The sequence below is a fragment of the Stylophora pistillata genome, chromosome 4 (genome assembly GCF_964205215.1).
Source record: "Stylophora pistillata chromosome 4, jaStyPist1.2, whole genome shotgun sequence".
Classification (NCBI taxonomy): Eukaryota; Metazoa; Cnidaria; class Anthozoa; order Scleractinia; family Pocilloporidae; genus Stylophora; species Stylophora pistillata.
Window position 1 is genome coordinate 11,838,053 of NC_142522.1, and position 14,155 is coordinate 11,852,207.

Below are 14,155 nucleotides of genomic sequence, written 5' to 3' on the forward strand. Positions count from 1 at the left end.
TATCTTTTGGCCGAAAGAAGAATTCACTGGCTCAGCAGGTTTGTAACTATAGAGACAGCGGAAGAATTGCTTCATCTGACGGTTTCGAATCAAAACTACCGAAACCATGACTAAGCAAGACACTCACGCGATGTCTTTTCGTTCCTACGGAGTTAGTAGATTATTTTTCGATGAAAATATTCTTCATGAAAAGAAGAAGCAGAGAAAATAAAAACCTCTGAGAAACTCAGAGCACATATTCCAAAATAGAAATTAAAATAATGTTCACAACTTCCGGTGTTATTGCGTATTTGCTCAGTTTGAGGACTCCTTAGAGCATAAGCTACGTTGAAACAGGAATAAGGGGTTCCCCCGTGGTAGTTACTTTACATCAAACCTGTGCTCCGCAAGGATTCAAAGAAAACAAGAGCCAGTGACGCATAATTAAACTCAAGTGCCCACTAAAAGAGGAACAGAGTTATCGACTTAAGTTAAACTTAGAGGCTAAAACAAATTTTTCGTGATGTAGTGAGATGACATTGAACTATGTGCAAATGAACTGCACCCGTGGAGTCAAAGGCATTGGCTGCGATTTTTTTTGCTGGTTGAGCCTCCTGTTTTGTAGCCTAACTATAAGCGTCCAATATGCGACCAACATTCCTGCGGTTAGACGTACATTTGGAGTACTGAATATGTAACCAAGAAGAATGTCTCTCTCTTTTTTTCAGCTAGTCCGGCTAAAGGGAGAAAAACACGTCATTTCATCTTTTTTTTTTTTTTCACTTTTATTACCGACAATGGCGTGTACTTGGCAGCATAATTACTTCGGTAACTCGAAATTGAGAAGACAGCAACAACCCGATAAACGTCTCTGAAATCTGATCATGACTCACTTGCTATAAAGAATAATGCTGATTGGGATGCTATTACATCGACCATTGCGTGAGATGCGCAAGTCGAAGGAATTCTAAACAGATTGTTTCATTAAAATTGACAAAGGATCTTGATACCTTGATACAACTATAACGGTCACGTTTTATGTGCCACGATGATTCAACCCTGGCATAGTTTTAAATTAAAGAAACCGTCTACCAGCCTTAACGCTTCAACACTTGCATAGAGCCTTTTCTTCATTCACTTATCGCTATCGTTATGATTGTGAGATAAACAGCTCACCCTGAACATTCCCAAGATTTTTCTGTCATTTTGTCGTCGCTCTTGCTCGCATAACGTTTTCGCCGGAAGAAAAGTAACAGTTAAGATGAAAACATTTACGCACTACAAATATAAATGAACAAACAACTATAAATAAGAAAAAGAAGAGAAAATAAACAAGAAAATGAACTTACGAATACACTGATACTTATTCGGTAATGCTGAGTTTGTCTCTAAAAAAGGAGAGGTATTTACCAACTTTGCTGCAAAACAGAAAAATTCCGATGAACAAATCAAAGAAAATCGTAACCCTATTGAAGAGAGAAACAAATCGAGGGCGCTGTTTGTTTTTACAGTGAAATGTTAAACGGATAGTAGTCTATTTTGTCATCGTAATCTCCTGCTTCAAAGCTTCTACCAGTGAGTTGCTAATTGAAGCAAGGCTAAACTCACTGCCAAAAAATCTATTTCTGAACAAAAGCAAAATTTATGTGTCCAAATTTTGTAGAGAACCTTTTGAATAGCAGAAATAGTTAATTTGGCTGGACAAAGCGGTGAAGCGGTCTCCTTTGCTCTTTGATGAGTCACTGGTGAGTTTAAGCAGCACTTAACTACGCGTGAGAGTGAGAGCGGCATGAGCACTTTTCATAAAATTACAAGTCCGTAGTTGCTTGAAGTATGCCGCTAGTTTTCTGATGTATGTTGTCTGTTTATTTAAAGTGTGCCGCCAATTAATTGGTATGTAGCTGACCATAGTTAGTAGAGGGGAACTTAGGTGTGTTTTGTTCCTATCAAGGGACTCATTAAAGATCTTTGGACTTCTATTTTAAAGCACGTTATCTTTAAAATGCTGAGAGCCCAGCATAAGTTCACGGGGGTCTAAACGCCTTTTTTGTTGAGTTAGCGAAAGTTTTTTGTTCTTTAAAATATTAAATTCAGTAGAAGCATGCCTCAGTGGAAAACGATAAATTTCAGTCTTGCTAACATTTCAATTTCACGGGCAATTTACCGTATCGTGACTTTTTCCTTTTCCATTAGGAATACCATAACAATACCTTTAAGGGAACTCTGTTTTCTATGTTAATAACGAAAGATATCATTTATTATTAGAAATAATTTCTTTGATTAATTCGTAGATCCCCGACCGACGCCAGTCGCCCTTTTTACCCTATTTAAACGTAAGTGCGTATTACGCCATATACTTAGACATTATTTTCGTAACTACACCAGACTTTGGCAAACAGTGGCCAAAGCTTCCGAAAGCACGTTGTCAGGAGTGGGCGTTTCAAAGTTAACCTTAGCAACGTAATTTAGTCAGATTAAGTTTTCTTCAGAAGTCACGACGCGTTACTCTATTTGGACCTATTTTTAACTTAAATTTTTAAACATTCCCATTAGGAAATATATATTCTGCTGTAACAATTTCACATCTGTAGCCTAGGCGATTAATTAGACGTCAGAACTGGACGCAATCGACACAAAACTGTTTACAAAACCTCCTTGTAAAAAGCATAAACCAGGCGAAACGTTAATAAAATGTTTCAATAAAACTGGAGCACCACTATTAAATTCCTAGCCTTCTACTGATTAGCTGAACAGAGCCATATTATGAGCTTGTGACCAAGGTTACAGCTCATAACCTAGCCCCGACAAGTATGGTCCTTGAATTTGTCGGCAAAGTGAGTAAAAAATTTCTGTGAGCGAGCCGTGAAGCAAAGGCGAAAACAAAACGGTTTGCCCCTAAGCTTGCAACAAAAGAAATAGCAGAACTTAGAGAGAATGCGACTCGCATCTCCACCAAAAAGCCGCGTATAAATATTTCAATGTATGTAGCGGGAAAATTAAGAAGTTTTTATTTACCAAATTCGTAACATGATTTGATTATATGTTGCGATAACAGTTTGCTTTTGTCTTCCGGTCGTTATCTATCCAAACAATAGCTAGCTGGCAGAGTTACCTTTTGTGTGCGATTTTAGCAAAACAGTTTTTCTACTTGGGTATTCCAAATTAGGATAAATAAAACAAAATTGACGCTACGTGCCTCGTTGGTTATTTATCTTATTATATTAGCGGTGCCCTCCTTGAATAATTGTCAATTACCGCTGAGTTTTCCTTTTTATAATCTTTAGAATCTTTACTCTTCAAGTTAATCGGTCTTCATTAAGGAAATCAAGACTAATATATTCTCTCAATATTCTCTCAGCGACTTGATTTAAAAAATAAACCGAAATCGTTGTCCAAAACGAGCTGAAGTCAGAAAACCTCTTCGCTTAAAAAATTTCCTTCTTGAACAAAACACTCTCAGTTTATGATATGGCTCTGTCTCAGCTAGAGTTCATAACTTCCTCGACCTATATTGGCTCAAAAACAGCCTATATGGTTTTCATTTACGCACTCGTTAAAACGTTGTTGATGTCCCTTTCCATTTAGTTCTGTAAATAGTCAAACAGTCTCACTGAGTTAATTGCGCAATCCTCAATTAACTATTGCTCAATCTATACCATTCGGTTTCGATACGTGAGTGACCGAATTTATGACATTCCTACAGTCTGCTAAAGTTTCGAGAGAATTTCCATTTTTTTTTTTTTTACTGTTCTAATACCGTCGAAAGAGAAAGTGAAACAGACAAGGTATGTGGGAGAAAGATGGGACCTCCAGGCAACAACAATGACGAAACAATATTGCATCAACCATTACACTCAAATGAGAATTGAAGGCTACCTTGGGCGGTATGATTCTTGACAAAATTTCGTTTGTTCTCAGTTGATATGTTTTGGAGTGATTTCATCTAGCCCGTATATACTTTCACAATAATTTTGAAAAGAGATGATATACGACGTGCCCATACGAATAGCGTTGGTGGCGATTATTTACATATTTCACGTTCATGTTTTAAACGAGCTATTAGTTTGAATAAAGTTAGCGAAAGTTGAGCAAATTCGCAGAGCAACATTAGGAACAGGAATTCAACGAATCTTTCAATCTGTAGTTTTAGCACTGATGGCGTTTCACAGAAGATAGTAATAACTATAGCATCCTGTGGGGTTCTTACCTTTATGCTTGGTTACGGAGGGGACAAAAGCCCTTGTTTGGTACTGATAAAAAGAAGCATGGCAGTGATAATCGAAGAGAATGAAGAAAGGAATAGAACGAAAAAAAAAAAATCTCAATTGGGGCTCCATGGTCCAATTAATCTGTAAAATTTCAATCGGTAAGCCTTAAAAAGATCACGTCGGCCATTAAGGGTGAACCATTGCTATTCTTGGACTCTTAAGTAGAAGAATAAAAATTAGAAGCAAGCTTTTATTTATTTTGGCCCGATAACCGATAAACCAATTATTAGTACCTCCTTGGAGAATATCCAAAAGTAACATTGTTTCATTTAGTCTGAGAAATGAAAGAAAGTACATCATTTCTCATGCCAACGTGCGTGTTGTTTCTTTCTAGACCACTGAAAAAAAACGAAAGGCAAAATCAACAGTATTCATAGATGGTTAATTTAATCTATCAAATAGGTTTTTATTGGGTTCAATACTTGTAAAAAGTTCGATTTGGTATTTCGTAAATAACCACTATTATTATTATACAACCGATCGTCAATGTAGATTTGCTTTTCGCATGGAGTTGTAAGTGCATCTACGTTCCCAACAGCTCCCATTATTCTCGTGATGTCTATCTTCTCTAGTACAATTTGTAGTTGTTTTCTATCCAGTACTGTCCACTTTATTTCATATTCTAGATCTCTGACAGCTGATTGAATTCCTCAAAAAATTTGAATTCTACCTTTATTGTAACCATCTCAGCAGTCAGCACAACTGCTTCAATAACCTGAAAAATTACAAAGAAAAAATATGATGAATGGAAAATATGCTAACTGAATTGTGTGCTGGTAATAATTATACTGACTATGATCCCAAAATCACATGCTTAGCAACTCATTAAACAGTCGTCCCATAATGCGTAGAAACATATGGAGTGTATCCACAACAACAAACTGAAAAGGTATTTTCAGTGGTGGGGGCTGTTTGCAGCCTTTCCTACCATCGGTGGTGGAATTTTTTGCTAGGCGTTCACAATCTGCTAGATCTGTTTCAATTGGCCACTCCTCAACTGAAACAAGAAATTGAAAGTGAACTGTTTGTCTAAACTTGTACATTATACTTTAATGTTCTTTTGCTTATTTTTTGGATCATGGAATGGCACAAACATTTAACATTAATACAAGGCGAATGATTGTTGGTGTACAATGATTACCTGTGCTTTGTGAGTGGTGGGCATATATATTTATTCAAATATCAATGAGTTTTTGTCATTCCATTCATAGATCTTGGTTTCTTTTTTGTATGTCACTGCATTTTTTTTTTTTTAGCTTTTAAACCTGGCCCTCCATATATATATATATATATATATATATATATATATATATATATAGTAGCAAATGGACTACTCAAGTGACGCACATATGGATTTTAATACAGCCTGTTTCGTAGACCAACAAAAGTTGATCCACTCATCAGTTAAACTCCATACACACTGAGACAACCACGTGAGACGGCGAAATGACACAGAGCTGAGCAAGTACCTGTGGAAACTAAAGGAGAAGAGGGAAGACTATTCGATTTCATGGAAAATTATTGCTAGGGCTAGATCATATTCCAATGCCACAAAACGTTGCAATTTATGCCTCACTGAGAAATTTTTTATCTTGTCTTATCCACATGAAGCCTCTTTAAACAAGCGAAGTGAAATAATATCCAATTGTAGACATCGGCGAAAATATATTCTCAGGTATTCTTAACGCTATTATCGGCGCGCGCACGGTTTTCAAGATTTGAATTTTTTAAACAATGTCATGTGATCACGTTGCTGAGTTAGAGTTAACCGTCACGATGCCTCAGTGTGTATGGAGTTTAACTGATGAGTGGATCAATTTTTGTTGGTCTACGAAACAGGCTGTATTAAAATCCATATGAGCGTCACTTGAGTAGTCCATTTGCTACTGTAATCGCTCCTTCATTGTCGAGCACTGTCATGGATCCTACGTTGCCTATTTCGCTTACATGAAGAAAATGTGTCTATTTTTAGTAGAAGTCTAGTTCTTATTACATACTAATGCAAGTGCTGCAATCTGATTGGCTAAGCTATTGTACACATATTTAACCATTATTTTCTAAAGTGAAGATGAATAGTGGTGGTTGTTTACCAAAAGGAGGAAATTCATTGTTATGGCATACGCACTCAGCCTCATCAATTACAACAAAAGAGATTGGATTTTGCTAGAAATATTTGTTTAGCTACCCACCATTCAACATCGAAGGGCTCTCCATCAATCTCTAAACCCTCTGATTTCACTACCTCAATTTCTTTGAACGTCTCGCCTAAACACTCCTTTAATTCCTCATAGTCCTCTTTCCCTATAATAATCAGAAAACATTATCTGCTTTAGAATATTATTATTGTTGGATGAAATAGTTTGGAAACAAAGACTGGATTTCATTATGATGTTAATGTTTTACTGAGTAAAATCTTTCTAGAAGTTCAGCAGATCAAGAACCTCTAGCCTGATTTTCTTGAAAACAGCAAATTTTATAGGAACTATTAAGAATGTAAGTGTTGACTTATTTGAAATATTTTGGGATCAGGATCAGTGATCCAAGATCAATTGCATTATGGTGCATCTAATAAACTGACCTGAATTTTATAGATATTTTATAATGTATATAGCACACTCTTTTTAACCATTACCATTTTTTCTATTGTTACAGCTGCTATTGTCTAATCGTCCTTGTCACTGAAAAGCCCATTTGGGGAGTTGTCAATAAATATTGTTTTGAATTATTGTATAGGTTCAACTGTTTTTAGTTTGTTATTGCAAGAACAGTTTCTCTCTTGTAAGTTGTTTCTCCTGATGCACAAACTGACTTAAATTCTCTGAATTGGAAAGAAACATGCCGGTCCAAATAAGTCAAATGTGTTACACCAGAGTTCAACAGGAAGTCCATATTCATACCGTTCAGGGTGTTTAGAAAACCAGTTCACCTGAGCAAGGTAAAATTCATATCTTTTGTCAGGTGAATCAGCTGACTTTGATTTTAGTTTGAAACAATCGTGGAAGAATTTTAACACTTGCCCTGGTCTGGTATCATTGTATCCTGTGGGAAAAGCAAGTGACCCATCAGGTACTGCCCAGTTAGCTAGAACAGTAGCATTCCTTGAATTCTGGCATTGCAGTGAACCATAGCTCACGGACCCGACTTTTACAGCTTTGAACTCTGTGATAGTGTGGGGCATGTCAATAATAGTTCTATCATCAAATCCCAAAAGCTCTTGATAAACTGATCTCAGCACACTCAAATCTTCACAAATCTTTTGTCTAGAGTTCCATCTTTTGGTGTTGACACTAATTGGAAAAATACAATTCTTTCCAGCAGTCCAGTCACAAAGATTTAAATGCTGAACTGATACATCTCCGTGCTCTTGAAGACTTAAGTACTGCTCTATTGGCTCCTGAGTAACTTTGACGGACCCTGAACTCTGCCGGGTAAGTGTAAAAAAACTCCATAAATGAATCCTGATACATCTCAGGATAGCTGAAGTCTTTCACTTTAGTTTGCATAAAAACTTCCTCTTTAACTGAATTTCAATTGAACGGCTATTTGTCTGATAAGAACCCAGAACACTATTAAACCTTTCATAACTGAAACACCAGAAGGAATGAAATAGGCCTTAATCTAGTAAGCACTCCTTTAAATGGCCATGTAGATGCATGTTGGGAGTGACAAGATCCTTTCCATACAATGTCTCAAATGTTTTGCAAAATTGCATTAGATACTTGTCTCCAATCTCAATATCCATATGATGCACGATCCTCGCAGTAGATAGCGCTATTTAAGCAATAGCGAAAATCAGACCTGAAAAAAATCAGGCCTGTACGGGATTCGAACCACTGACCTCTGCGATACTAGTGCAGCGCTCTACCAATTGAACTAACAAGCCAACTGGGAGCAGGCCGTAATAAACCCGTGAAAGTGATAAATCAGATACACTGAAATATATGAAGTTCATATATTTTGAACTGCGGTATTAGATACATATGATGCACGATCCTCGCAGTAGATGGCGCTATTTAAGTAATAGCGAAAATCAGACCTGAAAAAAAGTTCAAAATATATGAACTTCATATATTTCATTGTATCTGATTTATCACTTTCACGGGTTTATTACGAATCAACTCAACGGCCTGCTCCCAGTTAGCTTGTTAGCTCAATTTGTAGAGCGCTGCACTAGTATCGCAGAGGTCAGTGGTTCGAATCCCGCACAGGCCTGATAATTTTCAGGTCTGATTTTCGCTATCGCTTAAATAGCGCTATCTACTGCGAGGATCGTGCATCATATGTATCTAATACCGCAGTTCAAAATATATGAACTTCATATATTTCATTGTATCTGAATCTCAATATCATTGCCAATCAGAACTCTCTTGTCTAGAGTCTTGCAGGAAAGGACAAAGAAACGCCAACACTGCAGGTGCTCTTCAGGTAGGATTCCTTTAAGAGCAAACAATGAATACACTAATGTCCAATTTTTCCATTGATCTTCTGTGAATCCTGAGAAACTTGATGAAATCTTTCCAGGTATACGACCAATATCTTGAGGAACTGTCATAGAATCTACCAGCTCTTGGATTCTTTGAACGTCCTTATCACTAGGGAATTCATTTTTCTCATTCAACCACCCATTCTTCATCATGTGTTTAGCTGTCCCAAGATAAAGATTATGCATTGGGTCCACCACAAAATAGCGTATACAGTCAAAGTACTCTAGTTCTTGTAAAACTGAGCACCTGGCTCCTAACTCAGAACAGAGTCTTTGTTGTGCGGCAGGGCTGGTTTCTTCCAGTGTACGCTTTGCTGCTCTCTTGTGTTCTGAAGAGTTTCTAGGTTTCCAGGTTTCTCTATCAAAACCCCTCTCCAGACATAAAGTGTTTCTTGCAGCAGGAACATCCTTGAGATGCCTTGTGACCAAGAAATCCACCAATTTTTCTTGTGGCTGGGATGTCTGATGAAACACAGATCAGACCAACTTTGATAAGCAGCTTACAGAAACTTCCACAGACAGTGAAACGAAATTTACAAGCCCAGAGTGTCTATAATTCCTTGACAAATGGTTCAAGAAAAGTGTTAGTAGTTAGTTTTGGTTCTGAGGGTCCAGGTAAAATACCCATGACAATAATATTGTCCAGTTTGTACCTCTCATGGCGAGTCAGATTGAGCAATACTAGGTAAATCACTCCCACAGATCCAGGAGAATGTTTATGTGGCCTAAACCAATCAACATTTAGCATAACATATGAATAAAGGCTGATAGTTTCTTAATAAACTGTTTGGGGCTGCATCGGTGGGGGTGACGAAATAATTTGGATATATCAACAAATTTGAAATGGTATTTTTGTTAGCCCTTCGTCATTCGCTCCGACGAAGGGCTAATGCTCGAAACGTCAGCTTTTGTAATCGTTACCGAGGCCAATTTACCATTTCAACTTTGTTGATATATCCAAATTATTTAGCATAACAGCTAGGCTGTTGACATGCGAAAGAAAACCAGTTGATGATAGCTCCTTCGATACATTTCCTTCGTATATGTCAGTTATGACATTGTTAGGTAACTCCTGCTTTCTCCACTCCTGACACTTGTTCCAAAATCCAGGTCTCCTCAGCAGTTGTTACAAAGACTTTATAAACTTTATAACAGAGTTGTATGAATAGACCATCCTTGGGTACAGAAAAGTCTTTGTGCCAGTGCGAACAGTCTTCAGGGGTACTTCATCACAAGGTCCTGAGTAACAGAACATATATAAAGTTAAAGCCAATTGAGTAAAAGGACAATACCTTGTCCTTCAAATGGTCTAGATGCAAGTAAATTTGTAAACTATTATTATTTTAAAGTGTATTTGAAGTTTATATTTATTTATTATTTTTCATTTGCTTGATCAAATCTACATGTGACTCTAATTAATTGGTTCCAGCTAATATCAATACACACCCAAGGAAGTTAACAAGTAATTCTGAAGGGGAGTGGGGATCAGTGCTGGCTGGTTAATTTGAATTAGCATTGTATTGTAAGCCACTCAGAAATGAAAAACATTTTAGGGAATAATAATCCTAGTTATTGTGTAAAGCTTGGGTGTTGACTCACCTCTTCTTGACCTATGGGGGTGCCTAAACCAGGGAACAAAGGTACAGCGAGCTGACACTTGCCTCCCAAAATGATTCTTGACACAGTCGTTGTAGCCATACAAAGTTTTGCACTTTGGACAGACGACATACTTTACGAAATCATCACTGTTCAAAAGCCCGAGATCTTTATTGAACTTGTACAAAGTGTTTGGCAAATTTAAGTGACATCTCCGTAGCTGAATCTGTTACAGAAAATCCAGAATGCCAGGAAAATAAGAACAATAAAAGCCAATAAATGAGCACGCACATTTATCTGAGAGAAGCATTGAATCGTTTTGTTCTTGTGGTCTCTCAGCAAAATCCTCATCTGGGAGTTCTGGTTCATTGCTTCCTTGAGAATTACCCCAGTCCTCATTGACGAAATTAGGTGAATCATGACGATGTGCATGAATAAAATGTATTATTATCCAACTACACTTAGACGAGTACAAATAACGCCACAGACGAGTACAAATGCCACCCGGTATTTGTACTCGTCTATCGTAGAGTACCAGTCAAACAGGTTTTCTCGCATCGCGGGAGCGAAAAAAAAACAAGTGGCGGACAATTTGGATCATACTTCCGACGATGAAGAATGGCTGACAAATATAGATCCAAGTTTACTTGATGAATCGAACAAAGAAACACAGCTTGACGACCAGAAAATTTCTTCATTTAACGAATAAAATAGAAACAGCCACACAACGCGTCAATTCCTTTCCGCTTCGCATACTTCTGTCACGCACTCTTCGTAAATAAATATCCGCGAAATTCGCCCGCACTGAAATAACAGTTTGGCGTGTTGGATAATAAATAACTTATTAGACCTTTCGTTGTGTAGTATCGCTGAGTATTTTTACTCGTTATTTGTATTTTGACGAGCCCTACGGGCTTTGGCGTGTGATTATTTGTATGAGTCTTACCTCCTACCGTCCATTTTAGTAACTAAAAAAATAAGAAATATTATTATATGGGTAGTTTTGATGTTAAAATGATCCTGTGTTTATTCTGTAATCTTAGCGTCTTTAAGTACATTTGATTATTAAAAATCATTGGCCACCCACCTCTGATAGTTAAACGACTTTTAATTGAAATAGTATCCCTGAACAAACATTTTCGAAACGGAACAGTTCTAAAAGTTGAATACAGGTCATTGATCTCTCACTGTCTGTTACAGACAATGATATTTTTAAAAGGTTTATATAGAACTAAATGTTACCCTATAATCACTAACTGATTTTCAAAAGTTTCTAAACTTTTTTTTGTTAATTGAGTTTCACACATTTTCTTGTGCAGTTTTAGGGTCTTTTAAGGACTGTGTCTTCTCTAACTCTACTCGAGTTGTAAATATTTCAGTCGTTGAACCCCACCGAATCCTGATAAGCCATTAAAAAAAATTTTTAAGGTAAAAGCACACACTCACTTTTGGATGATGAATTTACTTTTGAATTCTCTTACGATTACGTTGGATAGAAAACTGAAACTCGCCTCATTTTATATTGACCATATAATTGTTGCGTATCAGCACTTGCTCGAGGCAGTTTTCACATTATCCGTGGCAGTACAGGAAGACACATCTTTAAAGAATTTACTTCCCGTTTTGAGATGAAACAGGTGAAAGAAAATGGGGCAAGAGGTGAAATAAACGATCTCATTCAGTGGTGTAGAGATAGGTTTAGTCGTTGGAAATTCGTTTTTAACATTCTTAATTCCTAAAATTTTGCCCCTCTTCGACAGTTTGTGTGGTATTCAGTCTTTGAATGGTACAATAAATGAGATCTTAGCGAGAGACTCATTGCTAAATATCAGCAACAGTTACGAATAACTTTTAACTTTCATGATTCGACTGACTGGTTTAACACAAAAACGAAATATACGAGGACCAATTATAAGAGGCAACCTACGTTCATTAGCCTTTCCATTTATTTTTATCTTATGGAAGCTCATAAAAATAATATTGTTCTAATACCTAAGGCACGATTGATGAAGGTCTAAGGAGCTCCCTTGTATGTGATGTAGTTCGCTGGCTTCCTTGCTAAACTTTTAACTGTATTCCTTTGCCCAATAGCTTAACCATAGATGCTTCAGGTCATTATCGGAGACACGTGCTTTAGTATCATAGTATGCCACACATAAATAAATTAAATGATAAGGACTTTGTGCAAGGTCTTCTGCAATGAAACATTACTGGAGCCAATATTGGTCCTCACGCTTGGGTACTCTAATGTATAAGTATCTGTAGTTTAATCTTAAAATCCGAATCAATGATGCTTTTAATTTTTTACCTTCGCTTACCACTTACGGTTCACTGACTAAATAGAGCAACTCATTTTTCTGGAACTAGTATGATCTTTTTCGCATCACTAGTTGCTTCCGTAGCGGATAAAATTGTATAATGCAGACTGATCTTCCGTATGGTTTAGAACGCTTAACTAGAATAAGATTTTAAAAAACATTTTTAAGATCGTTCTCAAAGAATATTTTTATCTACATTCCAATCCCACCTATGCTCGGTTTCATTGATGTCTATCAACATTAAGATGCACTACATTCAGATGCATTTATTCTCAAAAGCATTCAGCCACGAAAATTGCCGGATTGACGAAAACTCGGCCACCATCTGAAACGGACCCAAAGGATGCAGATTTCATCGTTTACAGAAAGGGAAAATTTCGATATTTTTAGTTTATGGAGGATATATAAGAGCTTATGAGGAGAAGATTATACATCAGTAACCGAGGAAACCTTCATAGATACCTGTGTGCGATCGCGAGAAGACGTAAAAGAATCACAAAATACAAAATGTTCATCAATTCAAAACAGGTGCGATTATTATAATTTTTTTCTAAACTCGATGTTTTCTTTCAAGTTTCTACTCTACTGAGGAAATGAAATGAAACTTTGAAGACAGGAACCATCTACTGTAGCCTCCTCCGTCCAAAATAACATGTAAACTTTATAGTGATTCAAGAACTGATACAGTTTTATTCGACCTCAATTAAATTTGCACTTTCCTGTGCATTTTCCTATTTCCAGATTGTCCACGCTTTTACAGTCGCCATGTTTTTGGCTCTGTCACTTGGTTCCTTCGACCTCGTGGATGCCAACCCACCTTCTTTCTCGCCTGGAAATGGAAAAGTCGATTGTGACGCAATACAGAGACAAATCCTCGCTCAAACACCTCTGGCTTTATCTCATACCAACTCGAATACCGACAGTATCAGATCTCTTATTGTGTGCAACAAAATTGTAACATACCATACTTGCAAGAAACATACAAGCTGTGGAAATTCCGTGCGTGTAATGCACGATTTCGATTGTTTTCCAAACAACGGCAAGAGAGTCATTAGCTGCGCATTTCCAAGTACCTGCTGCTAAAAAAAGGGATATCAAAGGAATGAACAAATGTCCTGATAATATATAACAGAAATGATGAAAAATAAAACTGCAACTTTTTATAAAATACATATCAAATAATGGGGTAAAGTGATTGTAATACTACGAAATGTAATTTGTGAAGAATTAGCGAATTAAGAAAATGTACTTTAAATTTCCTTTGTAGACGTTTTACATGTAACTCTAATAACTGCGCGAAAACTTTAGATCGAATGTAGCAAATAAAGATCAATGAACTATCGAAATTTTGTATTAACTCAGTTTTTAGTTAACAGTCATTCTATTTTGAGGAACATTTAACAATCATTTGGCCGCCAAAGCGAGTGTTTTCTACCTTTCAATGTCAGGCCTCTCGTGTACAGGTTTTCGCGGCCACTACGGAGCACCTTACACCATATTCGGGCATCATC

At 36.9% G+C, this 14,155-nt stretch overlaps 1 pseudogene; it reads right to left on the bottom strand.

Annotated features, from left to right (window-relative positions):
• Window positions 1–6,992: 6,992 nt before the first annotated feature.
• On the bottom strand, window positions 6,993–11,286 carry LOC148732494 (uncharacterized; annotated as a pseudogene).
• Between the last annotated feature and the right edge of the window lie 2,869 nt (window positions 11,287–14,155).